Raw genomic sequence first — 16,818 nt, 5'->3', positions numbered from 1 at the left:
AACCCCGAGGAGGGTAACGTTATAAGTTAACCTCATTAAATATTGTTGTGGACGAAATATTAAGATCCTTTACTTAAAATGATCAAATTTCAGACACTTTGGTCAATGTATCACTTTTAATTTATTTATGTCCCTGTACGCAAACAGGGACACATCATAGATTATTGCAAATGCGAAACAGCAATAATCAACCTGTCCTCCATTGTGCTTGGGAACTAATGGTCGGAGCTGCATTCTCTGGAATCCTCTCAAGCGGTAGACTTCTCCGTTCCGATTGGTTGCTGCCCAACCACATCATAGCTCATTACCATAAAGTTGCCTTGATTTCAACTCTCCCCGATGCTCTCAACGGGCAAATCATGACGCGCCGCTCCTCGACGCCAGCTTACATTGAAAAATAGCTTTGAAAATTGTTGACGTCGGCGGTGTGAACGCACAGTCAGATTCATCAACAAATGTTTTGTGGGTCCTTGACATTTTTTGCGTCTACTATAAGAAAAAGTCTAGTTTGTACTCTTCCTTTTCATGTTGGTTGTATATATGGTTTTATTTATTTTTATTTATTTGTTATTTGAAACTTTAATTTGAAGTACAATAAATTTTATAGTTTGTAAATATAGTTTATAAATTTGTAAGTTGCTTAAAAATTTGTTGACTTTGATGCACTATAATGTCATTTCCTGTCTTATGCATTTTTTTCCACATGGTAGTTTTTCAACGATATGCGTATTAAAAAGACTACTGTATGTATAGCATTGGTTACTTTTGCTTTTCGTTATTACTCTTTGCTCAAATGAATAATTTTATTCTTACAGAAGTTCTCCATCTCTCAGCTTAAGAAAAAAAGAGTTGTACAGGGAGATCCGTACTCATGTGTGGGCTGCTCTGGGTAAAAAACAGTTTAGTGGCTGGAGCATGCCCCTCGCTGTTACAGACATGAAGGTAAACACATCTATATTTGTTATCTTTAGTAACAGGTAGAGAGCCATCCACACCTCAAAGTGCATCTGAAACATATACCGTCCTAGAGTTCTTATAAACAATATTTACAAATATCTCTGACATTTTCACCTTTAATATTGCTTAACTGAAGTCCGCTGAGTGTAATTATAAATCTGTGTGTGTATTTGTGTGGAGCAGGACTCAGGACTCCCTCCTGAGCCCAAAGATGTGCCCGTCCTCATCCAGCTGAGACTGCTGGACCAGAGAGATGCTACAGCGAAGGTGAGAGTTCCTGGCCAGTCATTCCATGTTGTTTTAGTATTTTTTATATATACTATTATAGTATATATTATTATTATTTGTAATTTTTATATTTTCATTTTTTATTATTATTATATGTATATTGTTTTTTTTTCATTTTCAGTAGTTTTTGTTTGTTTTTGTTAATACTTATATCAAGCTATTATTTATTTTAATTTCAATTTATTCTTATTAATTTTAATATTTAAACATTTAAAGGGATAGTTCACCCAACAATGAAAATGTTATATTTATCTGCTTAGCCCCAGGACATCCAAGATGTAGGTGACTTTGTTTCTTCAGCTGAACACAAACAGAGATGTTTAAATCAAAATGTTTCAGTCTGTCAGTCTTATAACGGAGGTGAATGGGAATCACGGCTAAAACATAAAACAACAAAAAAAAAAACGCGCACAAACAAAACTAAATTAAACCCTGTGGCTCGTTACGATACATTGATGAGTAAAGACAAAAAACATCAGTCTGTGCAAGAAACTGAACAACATTTATATAATTTTTTACTTCTGATTCACGCAATGTCCGAACTGTTAGGAAACTCTCCTGAGCACATGCTCTTGAGCGCGTTCTCAGCAGCTTAAGTTAAAACTTAAGTGCATTACCACTTATCTCTCAAATGGACCATTGACACTATCTACAATCTCCGTTAAGAGTGTCACTGGTCCATTTGAGAGATAGATGGCGGTAATGCATATATAAGTCTGCGATCCACAATTAAGCAAGAAGAAGAGTTGTGTGTTTAAGTGATGGGAGTTTTACGAGGATAAATCATTATACAGGTAGTGAGTCAAGTTTAAACTTAACATTAGTGTCACAGTCATTGACAGGAATTTGTTTTTGGGGAGTCATGAAACAAACAACTGTTGGATGTGATCATTACCTTATGTTTGTAAAGTAAGTAGTGAAAGCAGTGTGGAATTAGAAGATATATCAGAAAGGTGGGTATTTGGAAAGGCACAGTGGGATACATTCACAGAGATATGTAAAGAAAATTAAAAAATATATAAAAAAAGAGCAGGATATAGACATTTTAATGAAAATGTGAGAGAGGCAATAATTAGGGCTGCCAATCAGACAATTATAAGAAAGGGTGGTATTAAAAGACAGAAGTTAGTTCTGTGGTGGAACGATAAGTGCAGTGAAGTAATAAGGAAATGCAATAAGGCTTTTAAGGTATTAAAAAACACTAACAATTTCCAGCATTTCATAGGATGTAAAAGAATGCAAGCAGTGGAAAGACTATTAAAGAAAAGAAAAGAAAATATTGGAAAACATTTTGTGTTTTACAATAGGAAGAAGCACAACAATGAATCAAGTTTGGGAAATGTTAAAGAAAATGGCCGAGTGGAATAAGACGAGATTGGGGACACCCAGTATTGGAAAATGGAGGGGTGGTGTCTAGCAATGATACAGATATAGCAGACATGTTAGCTAAAGCATTGTCTGAGGTTCACAGTTCTGAAAATATATCAGAAGAGGGGGAAAGGGGAAGACAAAAAACAAGTGACGTAAGTAAAGAATTGTTGGAAAGAGAAGAAGAGAGGGATGATGTTATTAACTCTCCCTTCACGTTAGGGGAGATGAAAAGGTCCATTAGTAAATCAGGACTTAACTGCTTAACTAACCATGTTGGACCATATATACAGATATAGGTTATTTTACATTTCTATAATAAAATTTGCCAGGAAGGGAAATTACCAGGAATTAAAAAAAAAAAACAGTTGTAGTACTCATTGATTCCCATCCACTTACATTATATGACTGACAGACTGCAGCGGTTTGAGTTCAAAAACAAAGTCAACTACATCTTTGATGCCCTGGGGGTAAGCAGATAAACATCAAAAATTTAATTCTGTCATATCTTACTCAACTTGAATTTGTTCTAAACCTGCATGAGTTTCTTTTGAAGAATGTTGGTAACCTAAATTGTGATTGATACCATCAACTGTTTGGTTACCAACCTTCGAAAAGAAACTCATACAGGTTTGGAACAACTTCAGGGTGAGTAAATTTTGATGACAGAATTTTCATTACTTATTTCAGTTAATTCATTAAAATGTCCTAAATATCCTAGATTTTTATTATTATTTATTAGTTCATCTACTATACACTTTTAATTTTTGTTTAGCTTTATTTCAATCACCAATGTTTTTTGATTGTTTTAGGTTTAGTTAACAATAAAAACATTTCACTTCATAAAGTTACTCTTTGTCCCAATTAGAAAAGATTAGAAGGTTAATTCAGGTTAGGATATGGTCAGTAATTCTACTTGTGTTTCAAGTTAAACGTATTATAATAGGTGCTTAATGTCTTACGTTGCCATAATTTCCATTTTACTTTGTTTATTTCCCAAGAGTCTAAGTAACCCGAAGAAGAAGTGATTTTCGTTCCTCTGCTTTGCATTTCCACTGATTTTAGCCAGTGGAGATTAAGGTCAGGGATCTAAAAGATGTTGATTAATAAATGTTTAATCTTTCACAGCTCATTTGTGCTACTGCAGTTCCTCCAGAGATATCAGGAGAGCAGACGGTACGTTCAAACAAACCTTCACAATCTTTTACAGCTAATTAACATGTATGGTTCCCACACCATCTGACCAATGCATTTCCATGATTTTTTAAGTCATTTGTGACTACTGGTTATTACAAATAATTTCATACATTTTACACTCATAACAAGCAATTTTTAGCCAATTAAATATTTTAGAGCAAAGCATAACTAGTAGTGGTCGACCGATATATCGGCCGATATTTGGCATTTTTCAAATATCGGCATCATTCGAGGTGGGACCATTATTTTGACAGCGCTGAGCACACATTGCTCACACTCTCCCTCTTGTTTACTGTCCTTGTTAAGAGTTCTGTCTAAGATTAGAAGTCTGTCTAATAATCAGATAAAACGATAAAAAAAAGGAATGTAGGAATATAATTAGATGAATTGGGAATATAAAGGCAAACATACTTTCCCGTTTGCCGTTAGCATTAAGCAAATACTCATTTATATCATTTAAACTTAAATTAAATCTTTGAATAACTAATGAACATTTATTTTCACAAACTTGGCAAACTTAGTCTAATCCAGCAATATTCATTAAAATATAAAATACAAATTATATCGGCTTTATATCGGCTATGGGCCACCCTGTTTTCCAAGATAACGGCATCGGCTGTCAAAAAAACAATATTGGTGGACCACTAATAACTAGAATTAAATGGTACTCACTATAGAAATTTCCTCATATTTTCAGGTTTTCCTTGAATGTGGGAAACTTGTATTACAAAACAGGTTGTTTTCTTGTACTAAAATGTATTTAACCACCACCTTAATCTAATTACCATGTTGCATCATGTCATTCATTACTGTAAACATTTCACACCCCGCCTCCCATCCTCAGTGTTTTGTGTGGGCCATCACTGGACCTGCTTCCAGCAGTGAAGTCATAGTGATTGACCCGGCTCGCTCCAATACCATTCTGGATCAGTTCAACCTTCCACCAACATCCCCTGCATTATGCATCTGTGCTGTGCCCCCTACTGGTCAGTCTGAGCACTGCCGCTTTGTAGAGTTAACACTGGTGTTCTGATGTCAGAGGTGATATGAGTTATAGTAATTAAGTATTATTTTAATGGAATAGGTCACCCAAAAATTAAAATTTCCCCATGATTTACTCCGCCTCGAGCCATCCTATGTGTATATGACTGGAGTTGTAAAACAAACAAAAAAAATGTCCTGGCTCTTCCAAGCTTTATAATGGCAGTGAATGGTGGTTGGGATTTTGAAGCAAAATGAAGTGAATCTGTCCATCATATAAAGCACTTCACACGGCTCTGGGGGATTAATAAAAGCATTTTTAAATGAAGCAATGCATTTGTGTAAGAAAAATATCCATAATTAAAACTCTATAAACTGTAATTTCTAGCTTTCACTAACTGTCTTATGCGTGTTCATGAGAGATCATGGGGTAATATTCATTTTTGGGTGAACTATCCCTTTAAGTATAATTTTATATTTTCTTGAGTATTTCTCAAACTGAATACCTTTTAAAATACTGGTTTACAAGGTATTTCCCACCTGTTTACAAGGTGAGGAAATGCTGCTTTTTACTTCTTGTGGTTTCTGAGTGCAATACCATTCAAAAGTTTGGGGGTGGTAATGTATTTGAAAGAAGTGTCTTATGCTCGCCAAGGCTGCAGTTACATGATAAAAAAAACACAGTAAAACAGTAATATTGTGACATATTATTTCCATTTTTTATAACTACTTTATATTTTAAGATGTAATTTATTCATGTGATGCAAAACTGTATTTTCAGCAGTCAATACTCCAGTCTCCAGTGTCAGATGTCTCAAGAAACAATCTTTTTTTTTTTTTTTTTACAATTGTCAATATGGAAAACTGTTTTTGCTGCTAAATATGATAATAATGAATACAAAACTCAATTTGATCATATTTTCCAGATCATTGTAACTTAAATCGAAAACATACTTGGTCTTACGGTGTTAAACCAATCAAATTATTTTATATAAAGCCAGCAAAATCCATTTTTGTGTAAAATGCACATGACCACAGCATGGGTCAGTGGACCTCGTGAAGAAACCTCTCATCAATTACTGCAACATAGTATTTGACGATGAATTAATAACTTTAATGCATATATAATTTATATAATTTTGTCAATGAATTTATTTTCATCTTAAAGACATAGAAAATCTGGACAACTGAGAAAACTGATCAAACAATTTTTTTTTTTGAGTTTTACAGTTAAATAAATGTCAAAATCTCCTGTCAAAATAAAATTGCACTTTAGAATGTATTTTAAGTATCTTAGCAAGACCCTTTACCCATTACTTAAAATAGTTAATAGTTTAATGTTTTCTTTATTACATTTAGCTGCATTAGTTTTCATGGCATTTTTCTTCAATTCTAGTAATATTAACTAATCTAGCAGTGGGATTTTCTAAGAGTTACTGAGTGTTAATGTGTTTCACTCAGTTGTGTTTTAACTATATCTCCACCTGTGTTAGGAGAGACTCTGGGAACTGTGTGGATTGGGACCCAGGATGGAGGGTGAGGGCATGTCATTCTTATTAATTTCATCTTACTTTAGTTTATGGGCTATTCTACAGAACTGGTCCAAAGTCAGAGTTTAAATATTTTTTTCTAAATATTTGTATGCATGCAAATTGTATAATAATCCAAAGTTCACATTTCTATTAATTGTGCAGTTAATTCTAATATTGTATTTTCAGAAGGTTTTGGAATATTTTTCTCTCCCTGAATTTGTCACTACCGAAATACAGTAATAATAATTTAATTAGAAGTTAAGTATTTAGAAGAAGTTATTTATATTGAGTTAAGATTTTGCTCACATATACATTGTGTGTGTGTGTGTGTGTGTATATATATATATATATATATATATATATATATATATATATATATATATAATACAGTATTGTTCAAAATAATAGCAGTACAATGTGACTAACCAGAATAATCAAGGTTTTTAGTATATTTTTTATTGCTACGTGGCAAACAAGTTACCAGTAGGTTCAGTAGATTGTCAGAAAACAAACAAGACCCAGCATTCATGATATGCACGCTCTTAAGGCTGTGCAATTGGGCAATTAGTTGAAAGGGGTGTGTTCAAAAAAATAGCAGTGTCTACCTTTGACTGTACAAACTCAAAACTATTTTGTACAAACATTTTTTTTTTCTGGGATTTAGCAATCCTGTGAATCACTAAACTAATATTTAGTTGTATGACCACAGTTTTTTAAAACTGCTTGACATCTGTGTGGCATGGAGTCAACCAACTTGTGGCACCTCTCAGCTGTTATTCCACTCCATGATTCTTTAACAACATTCCACAATTCACTCACATTTCTTGGTTTTGCTTCAGAAACAGCATTTTTGATATCACCCCACAAGTTCTCAATTGGATTAAGGTCTGGAGATTGGGCTGGCCACTCCATAACATTAATTTTGTTGGTTTGGAACCAAGACTTTGCCCGTTTACTAGTGTGTTTTGGGTCATTGTCTTGTTGAAACAACCATTTCAAGGGCATGTCCTCTTCAGCATAGGGCAACATGACCTCTTCAAGTATTTTAACATATGCAAACTGATCCATGATCCCTGGTATGCGATAAATAGGCCCAACACCATAGTAGGAGAAACATGCCCATATCATGATGCTTGCACCTCCATGCTTCACTGTCTTCACTGTGTACTGTGGCTTGAATTCAGAGTTTGGGGGTGGTCTCACAAACTGCCTGTGGCCCTTGGACCCAAAAATAACAATTTTACTCTCATCAGTCCACAAAATGTTCCTCCATTTCTCTTTAGGCCAGTTGATGTGTTCTTTGGCAAACTGTTACCTCTTCTGCATATGCCTTTTTTTTTAACAGAGGGACTTTGCGGGGGATTCTTGAAAATAGATTAGCTTCACACAGACGTCTTCTAACTGTCACAGTACTTACAGGTAACTCCAGACTGTCTTTGATCATCCTGGAGGTGATCATTGGCTGAGCCTTTGCCATTCTGGTTATTCTTCCATCCATTTTGATGGTTGTCTTCCGTTTTCTTCCACGTCTCTCTGGTTTTGCTCTCCATTTTAAGGCATTGGAGATCATTTTAGCTGAACAGCCTATCATTTTTTGCACCTCTTTATAGGTTTTCCCCTCTCTAATCAACTTTTTAATCAAAGTACGCTGTTCTTCTGAACAATGTCTTGAACGACCCATTTTCCTCAGCTTTCAAATGCATGTTCAACAAGTGTTGGCTTCATCCTTAAATAGGGGCCACCTGATTCACACCTGTTTCTTCACAAAATTGATGACCTCAGTGATTGAATGCCACACTGCTATTTTTTTGAACACACCCCTTTCAACTAATTCAACTAATTGCCCAATTGCACAGCCTTAAGAGCGTGCATATCATGAATGCTGGGTCTCATTTGTTTTCTGAGAATCTACTGAACCTACTGGTAACTTGTTTGCCACGTAGCAATAAAAAAATATACGAAAAACCTTGATTATTCTGGTTAGTCACATTGTACTGCTATTATTTTGAACAATACTGTATATACATACATACATATCTCCCATATTTTGGTAGTGACTGCACATTTTCGGCAGTGACAGTAATTCTTTGGTAACGACCATATCACATTGCATACAAAAACACTTGCTAAAACATACTAAAATATTACAAAATTGCATAATGGTGCAAAAATAATGTTCTATTTCCCCCAAATATGAGGAATATGTGTTCCCTTTAGTCCTTACTGAAATTGATGACATGTTTCGGTCATGAAATAATTTCTTATTTCCCCAAATATGAGGAATATGTGTTCCCTTATGTCACTACTGAAACTGATGACATGTTTTGGTCGTGACTGTTTCAGTAGTGACAATTTTATGAGATAACACTCCCCTTAAACCCACAAATAACTCCACCAAATGTTTTGGTACTGACGATTTTAGCAATCTCAAAGATGCTAATCAGCACATGGTTAGATAGCACAGTTCTGAACAATTGTACACACATAAAAAAAAAAATGATATGGAATAACACCCCAAACAAAGTGTGCTTAATTGCTGAAAAAGGGTGGTCGGTTTTGACATTCTTTTGAGTTACACAAAAATTTTTCAAAATTTTGAGCACATTAACCTGAAAATGATGGGGTCTATATCTGCTCACCCTGTAGCTATGAGAGAGAGACAAATAAATATTTCCTGATCATAAATGTATGGGTGTAGTAATTTCTGTCGTAGCCAATGGACTAAAACATACACTGTTTCTGTAGTGATGTGAAAAAGCAGGACATTTTTTTTTAGATTAAGTTTAAAAAAGTACACACACACACACACACACACACACACACATATATATAGTACTTCACTATTTAAAAGTCAAAAATATATTTTTAAGAACAACAATGGGAAAAAAAACAAACAAATTATTTCTGTCATTGTCATAAGTTGAACTTTAGGAGTTAGGGTTCAGGACAGCCACCTCCCAATTGAAATTACCTAATAAATTATGATTTTATATACATCAAGCTTACATATATTTTAAATATTATGTGGGTTTCAATGGAGAATAGAAGGATCTTTGTAAACATCTAAGATTTGAATACTTAAATGCTTTTGAAAAGTTTTTTTTTTTTTTTTTTTTTTTTTTGTGGGACAGCAGTTTGGACCAATTCTTTAGAATGGTTTTAGGTTTTTATCCCTAACGTGAATTATTAAACTTTCATGCATAGTTAAATTTATAGAAATAAATGCCTTTAAACACACAAAACACCTTACTTTGCAAAAATCTTTAGGTCATTATTATTTTCAGTAAAAAAAAAAAAAAAAGTTATTTCTATGTTTTGCTGTAGTGCATCAGTAGGAAGTATAATTTTACATTTCCAAACATTCGTTTTTGCCATAAATTGTAATAATAATAGTGAGATTTTCTGATCTCACCATCATCCACTCTGTCTGGAGTAACATGAAGAAACAGAACAAACTGAGAGACTAAATGAAGAAGAACTGGATGCTTCAAGAAACCTTCTTACTAAGCCACAGTACTGTGAAAAGTTTAAGCCACAGCAGTTTTGTGTAAAACTGCTGTAAAATTAGGATCACTAAATGAAATCAACAATTGGAGCAACCACCCTTTTCATTTAAAACCAATTTTGTCCTTGGTACACTTGCAAATGTTTTTTTAGGTAGGTTTCTTCAAAAATCTTGGAGACGTTTCACACAGTAATAATCAGTTAATGGCAAAAAAGAATGTTTGGAAATGTAAACTGACACATTACATCAAAAGATAGAAATCTCTTTATTTATTTTTCTTCACGGGTGTATCATCTACTCGTGTTGTCCTCTTGCAGTGTGCTGATACATTCATCCTCCAGCTCCAGGCGCCGCTGTTTGCAGTCTGTCAGTCTTTCTGAGGGGGTTCACTCTCTGACGTAAGAGTATTTTGATTCACTGTCAGTTTTTCATCTTTGATGTGAATGAAATTCCTGAGGTTTCTGTTGGATTCCTCCTGTATGTAAAGGTATTGTCAGGGTGAGGTGATCGCTGGCTTGGCCAATGGGACCTTTGCATTCTTCACCCATAATTCAGGTGTGTTTGTGGTTTAGTCTGCTTGGGTGTGTTTTTTTTAGAAACGAGTTGTACTTTTGGCTTGTAATGATCATTATTCTAGGCATCTGGAATCTCCAGTCTCAAGAGATGCCTTCGCTTGGCACACCACCTTTGCAGCCCATTCGCTGTTGCCTTGTTAAGGATGGCTGTCTTTGGGTGGGATACTGGAATAAAGTTTACATCATCAGTGTGAAAATTCGGAAAGTAGAGGTTGGTCTCGGATTGAAAAGGTGTCAATGATTGTTCATCTCGTGCCTCAGAACCCTCACTCATTCACATTTCTCTTTCTGTCTATTTAGAAATTGTTCACAGTGTCTGAGCGAACTGAGCAGCAGGTGCGTTTTCTGTGCGCAGCAGGAAGTGGCGTTTGGGCTGCTTGCCGTTTGGATCCCATTCTTAGGCTTTTTGATTGGACAACTGGCCGCCCTCTACAGGAAGTAGATTTATCATCCATAGCGACTAAAGCTTTAGGTATTTGAATTGTATTTATTCATTAATATGGGTAATTTATGGAATTTTACATCCATGGGTGTCTATCATTAAAAATAGTTTTTTTCTTCTTGAAAATAAATGAATAAATGTATTAAGCAAGTATGCATTAAAAGTTAATCAAAGTGACAGATGATTATAGGGATGCACCAATATGAATTTTGGCCAAAAATGATAACCGATAATTCTTTATATTTGTTAGTTGATAACTGATATGTTGGCCGACAAATCTAAATCCAAATTTGCATATAATTTTTGAGTTCCTGATTACAAAAGTCTTTAAAATATTTAAAATATTGGCCAAATCTTCTTGTTAGGTTGATAACAATAACAGTAAAAATGATAATTTATCGGGCCAATACTGATATTGTGGCTGATATATTGTGCTTTCCTAGAGGATTTTATTGTATCAGGGTTTCCAAAGGGTCTTAAAAATTCTTAAACTTAGTTGTATCAAATTTAAGGCCGTAAAAAGTCTTAAATTGTACAAGAAAGTCTTAATTATGATTTCAGGAGGTCTTAAATTTGGGGACAGAAAGACCAGAATTGCGATATGGCTTAATGCGACGATTAAACTTAAAAAGGTTATGATTTCATTAAATAAACACCAGTGCTGCATGTTTCAGAGTCTGTGTTGCATGGCTTTGTGTTCTGCTGTTACCGGGAAACAGTTCTATTCCTGCCGTTCTGAAAGCACCTCCTGCTGGCAGAGAATGAATGTGCATTTTCAATAAGCCTGTTTTATTGGAGTAGGCAGGGTCTCTTAGCTGTCCATCGTGTTCGATGATAACGCTTGCTCCAGGGATAGGGATGGGGGGTGGGGGTTCAGCAACCTTGCCGCTGGTGCCACTTCTCATGGGAGTAAAGTCCGATCCTTGAGCCGCACACTCGACCGCAGATGGAGCAGGGGAAACCAAATACCAGGGGGGTACCAGCCGCCCGTTGGTGTCTCTTGATTCGCCTCATGGATCGTTGGTCTTGGTTGGTTTGGTGTATTTGAGAGACCGCAGCGGCACAGGTGGCCTGCCAGGCTGATCGGTCGAGTGCCAGAGATTCTAGCTTCGTGAGGGGGATGTTTGCCCGCTTTAGGAGGTCCCTGGTATAGTCCTTAAAACGACGCTTTTGCCCTCCAGCGGAACGTTTAGCACCCACTAGTTGACTGTAAAGGACTTGGCGGGGCAGGCGATGTTCAGGCATGCGTATGGTGTGCCCTATCCAACGCAGATGTTTTTTGGCCACAGCAGCTTCCATACAGATTGAGTCGGTGTTGCTGAGGATGACTGTATGGGGGATTCAATCTTTCCAGGACAAGCTGAGGATTTTTTGTAAGCAGCGAATATGGAAGGCCTCTAGGTGGATGATGTGATGGCGGTATGAGGTCCATTACTCTGCCCCATAAAGAAGAGTGGAGAGACATACCGCATTGTAAACAGCAACCTTGGTACTGACCTTCAGGTTACGATTTTCAAAAACCCTGCTGCGTAGGCGTCCAAAAGATGATGAGGCTTTATTTATCTGAGTGTGCATTTCTGTGTCAAGGGAGCTGCTTGAAGACAGAGTGGAGCCGAAGTAGGTGAAGTGGTCCACTGATTTAAGTGGAACACCATTTATGTGAAAACTGGGGGGTGTGGGAACGGGGGTGGTGAGATGGAACATGACCTCGGTTTTTTGAGTGTTAACCTGTAGGCCGAAAGATTGGTACAGACTGGATATTGTGTTAAGGGCGTACTGCATAGAGTCTGGGCTGTGGGCTAAGACTGCACAGTCATCAGCATACTGAAGCTCACAGATCTGGCGGGTCTTTGTCTTTGTGTGAGCTTGAAGCCGACGAATGTTGAAAAGACTTCCGTCAAGTCGGTATTCCACATGGACACCGTCTTCATGTCCCAGGACACGGTGGAAAAGGCAGGTGATGGCAGAGAGGAGGATGTTAAAGAGCATCGAAGCCAGGACACAGCCTTGCTTCACCCCAACGTTTACCCCGAAAGACTCTGATTGGAGTTCTCCCATGAGGACTCTGGCTTGCATCCCATCATGCAGCTGCTGTAGGATGCTGAGAAACTTGGGTGGTACCCCAATTTTGGATAGGTGTTTCCAGAGCAGCTCACGGTTGATGGTGTCAAAGGCTTTGCTGAGATCGATGAAGGCTACGTAAAGGTCTTTGTGATGTTCTCGACTCTTCTCCAGCAGCTGCCTCAAGACAAAAACCATGTCTGTTGTGGATCTGGTCTTCCGGAAGCCACACTGCGTTTCCGGAAGCACAGCTTCCGAGATGTGCTCAACCAGTCTGCTGAGCATGATCTTGGCCAGTAGTTTCCCTGCGATGGAGAGGAGAGATATCCCACGGCTGTTGCCACAGACTGCTCTGTCTCCTTTCTGCTTGTATATGACAACAATGTTAGCATCCTTCCAGTCCTGTGGGAGGGTCCCATGTTCCCAGATGTTTTGAATCAGGAGGTGCAGGCGATGCGTGAGGGTGTATCCTCCATGTTTGAAAACCTCTGCAGGGATTCCATCAGGTCCAGCGCTTTTGTTGTTTTTCAGCCCTGAAATAGCTTGCCGGAGTTCTGAGAAAAGTGGTGGAGTGTCCAGGTGCATGGTTGGTGGCAAATCTGGCAGATTATCCAGGATGTGTTGGTCAACAGGGTTGGTGTGGTTGAAGAGATTCTCAAAATGATTTACCCAACGGGCAAGAATCTCGTGGCGGTCCTTGAAGAGCGTAGACCCCTCAGCTGATCGGACTGGAGCAATCACCCGCTTCCTGGGGCCGTACAATGCTTTTATGGCATCGTAAAAGCCTTGAGTGTTATTGCAGTCTGCCAGGTTTTGGATTTCGTGCGCCTTTTTCACCCACCAGATGTTCTCCGTAGTCCAAAGGGCTCGCTGGGTTTCTGCTCTTACAGCAGTGAAGGTGGCTTTATGGGTAGGAGATCCAGGGCAGGACAGGAGAGCTTTATGGGCTTCATGCTTGGTTTTAAGAAGTGACTGTATCTCAGCTGAGTTGCAGTCAAACCAGTCCTGGTGATGTTTCCTTGATTGGCCAAGCACCTCTGAAGCAGCGTTATGAATAGCCTGGCGTAGAGCTGGCCAATCAGCTGATTCCTCCGGGATCATGTTGAGGTTTTCAGCAAGGAGCCGTCGGAGGTTGTCTTTGATGGTGAGGTTGTTCAACGCTGTGCAGTTTAGTTTCTTGTTTGGGGCTCGCCTCGGAACACGAGGTTGAATACCCATGAGTAATTTGGATCTGACCATGAGGTGGTCAGTCCAGCACTCAGCTCCGCGCATAACATGAGTGGTAAGGACATCTCGTCTATCCTTTTGACGGACAATCACGTAATCCAGGAGATGCCAGTGTTTTGAGCGGGGGTGCTGCCAGGTGGTCTTGAGCCTGTTCTTCATCTGGAAGATGGTGTTAGTGATGACCAGCTGGTGCTCTGCACAGAGAGAGAGGAGTCTGAGCCCGTTGCGGTTCATTTTCCCCACACCATGCTGGCCAATGACTTTACTCCATACCATATGCTCCGTACCCACTCTAGCATTGAAGTCTCCCATGAGTATGATTCTGTCTGTAGCTGGGGTTTTCTGTAGGATGGAATCAAGAGCTCTATAGAAATCCTCTTTGATGTTGTACTCGGCATCAAGAGTTGGAGCATATGCACTGATGAGAGTGGCGAAGCGTTCCTTTGCCAAGGGAATGCGCCATGTCATCAATCTTTCATTGATGCCGATAGGGGTTTCCGGAATGCGCTGCAGCAGTTTAGACTTCACAGCAAAGCCAACTCCATGATTACGACGAATGCCTTCGGGGACCCCCTTCCAGAAGAAGGTGTACCCAGCACCAACCTCTGTCAAGGAGTCCTCCCCATGTAGTCTGGTCTCGCTGAGAGCTGCAATGTCGATATTATATCTTGCAAGCTCCAGGGCCACCAGTGCTGTCCTGCGGTGGGGCCTGTCCGGGGTTTCGACCAGGTCCAGCAGTGTACAAACGTTCCACGAAGCAATGCTTAGCTTATTTTTTTTCACTTAAATTTTTCGACCGCGAGGGGGGGATGCTCCGACGGTTGCGGTTTACTGTCCGGAGTGTGGGGAGCAGACAATTTTTGGACCACCTTTTCCAGGTCCTTCCCCATCACAGGGGTGAGCAGTGTGGGGCTGCTCAGTCGCAGTGGAAGCTGCCGAAAAGACTCGCTGCTCCATCCTGCAGTCCTAGCGACCATCACTCCATTGTGCATAGTTTGGCTAGACACTCCCAGCCACATCCTTGGCCTGTGCCCACCACCATTCCACATCGCCACAGGACTTTTATGGGGGGGGGCAAGAAGCTTGCGCATAGGTGAGGATTAAGGTTAGGGTGAGGGTGCGCAGACCTAACTCCCACCATCTTCACTCCTGCCAGATGGACCTCAAGTGGCATGAGGGAACCCATGACGACCTTCGTATGGCAGGAAGTTGCAGGGGGCTGCCGGTGGTCCGGTCAGTTGGACTCCGCCTATGCCTGTCCCCAAGTACAGATTTGTCTTCGGGGTTTACTCCCCTGGCCACTGTACCCTCCCGAGTTAACCCACGTGGCAGGGGGTTTGCCTTCTTCCGCCTTCCCAGCCGTTGTGGTGGTTCTCACACCACCATCTTCCGCCTGCGCCGCCGTTGGGGTCTTTGCTATTTGCCCATAGTTGGGACTATTTACCCATAGCTGGGACAGTGGTTGACGGGCAGCAGGGCATTTCCATTCACTGATGGGCCTGCATGCCACGTCTCTGGGGCCCACTGCTGCTCCGAGATCCCGTACAGCTTAGCCTGGAACCGCAAGGGACCAGTTACCATGTGTGCCACAAGGAGGCGTGAACGAGATCTTGGCAGTGGAGAAGCTATGTACCGGCTGAGGAGGCTTACACACTCGGCTCCTCTTTTCGCCCCAGAAAAAACAAGGGGCTATCCGGTGGCAGCAGCTGAAAGCAGAAAGTGGCCAGCAGAACTACAAGACCTTCAAGCACTACTACTCCAACACTGCTGCACTGAAGCGTCACACGCCCTGTGTTCAGAACACACACACACACGTTTGTTTTTGTGAAAAGTGGGGACATCCCATAGGAGTAATGGTTTTTATACTGTACAAACTGTATATTCTATGGCCCTACACCAAACCCTAACCCTCACAGGAAACTTTATGCATTTTTACTTTCTCAAAAAAACTCATTCTGCATGATTTATAAGCGTTTTGAAAAAAAGTCTTCTTGTAATACCTGTGTCATACCCATGTCATTATACCGAGTTGTGACCTGATATGTCACAAAAACAAGGGCACACACACATATATAGGCTCTCTCTCTCTCTCTCTCTCTCTCTCTCTCTCTCTCTATATATATATATATATATATATATATATATATATATATATATATATACACAAATTAGTGTTTATTAGTACATTGATAAATGTAAAATAATATAAATACTAGTTTACAACATCCAGCAGCACAGTGAACTCTTTTGAACAGCTAAATATGGTTAAATGGAGATTGCGGACATCGCCTCACACATTCAAGTTCATGCCAGCTCTTACATTAAAAATAAGAAGAAAAGACTGAAACTGCAGCCTCTGGTATAGAGTGATGGAACTAAGATGTCACTTTGTAGGTAAAGCCTCACAAGCGAGTTAGCGTTTTTTTTACTTCCGGCTCCATCATCCCAGAGACAATGGGTATTTTGAATGGGTTTTTGGTTAAATCCCTTAAATAAGGTCTGTGGTTCACACAGGCTCAAGATACTTTCACTTTTTATTCTACAACATAAAACACATCCCTCATGATTTTTTTTAAGCTGTTACATTTCTTAAAAAAGACGGTTGCTAACAAGTTGCTAAAAGGGATGGAGACATTAAATGTCATCACGCCGATTAGTTTATCAATTTACAGTATTTTCTACTTG

General features: G+C 39.1%; 1 pseudogene; it reads left to right on the top strand.

Annotated features, from left to right (window-relative positions):
* Positions 1-16,818, top strand: part of LOC113060019 (C-Jun-amino-terminal kinase-interacting protein 3-like) — a 33,680-nt pseudogene that overhangs the window by 13,492 nt on the left and 3,370 nt on the right.

Source organism: Carassius auratus, chromosome 41 (genome assembly GCF_003368295.1).
Source record: "Carassius auratus strain Wakin chromosome 41, ASM336829v1, whole genome shotgun sequence".
In the NCBI taxonomy this organism is placed as follows: Eukaryota; Metazoa; Chordata; class Actinopteri; order Cypriniformes; family Cyprinidae; genus Carassius; species Carassius auratus.
Note: the sequence above shows the minus strand (reverse complement) of the source record. Positions and strands in the feature narration are given on the sequence as shown.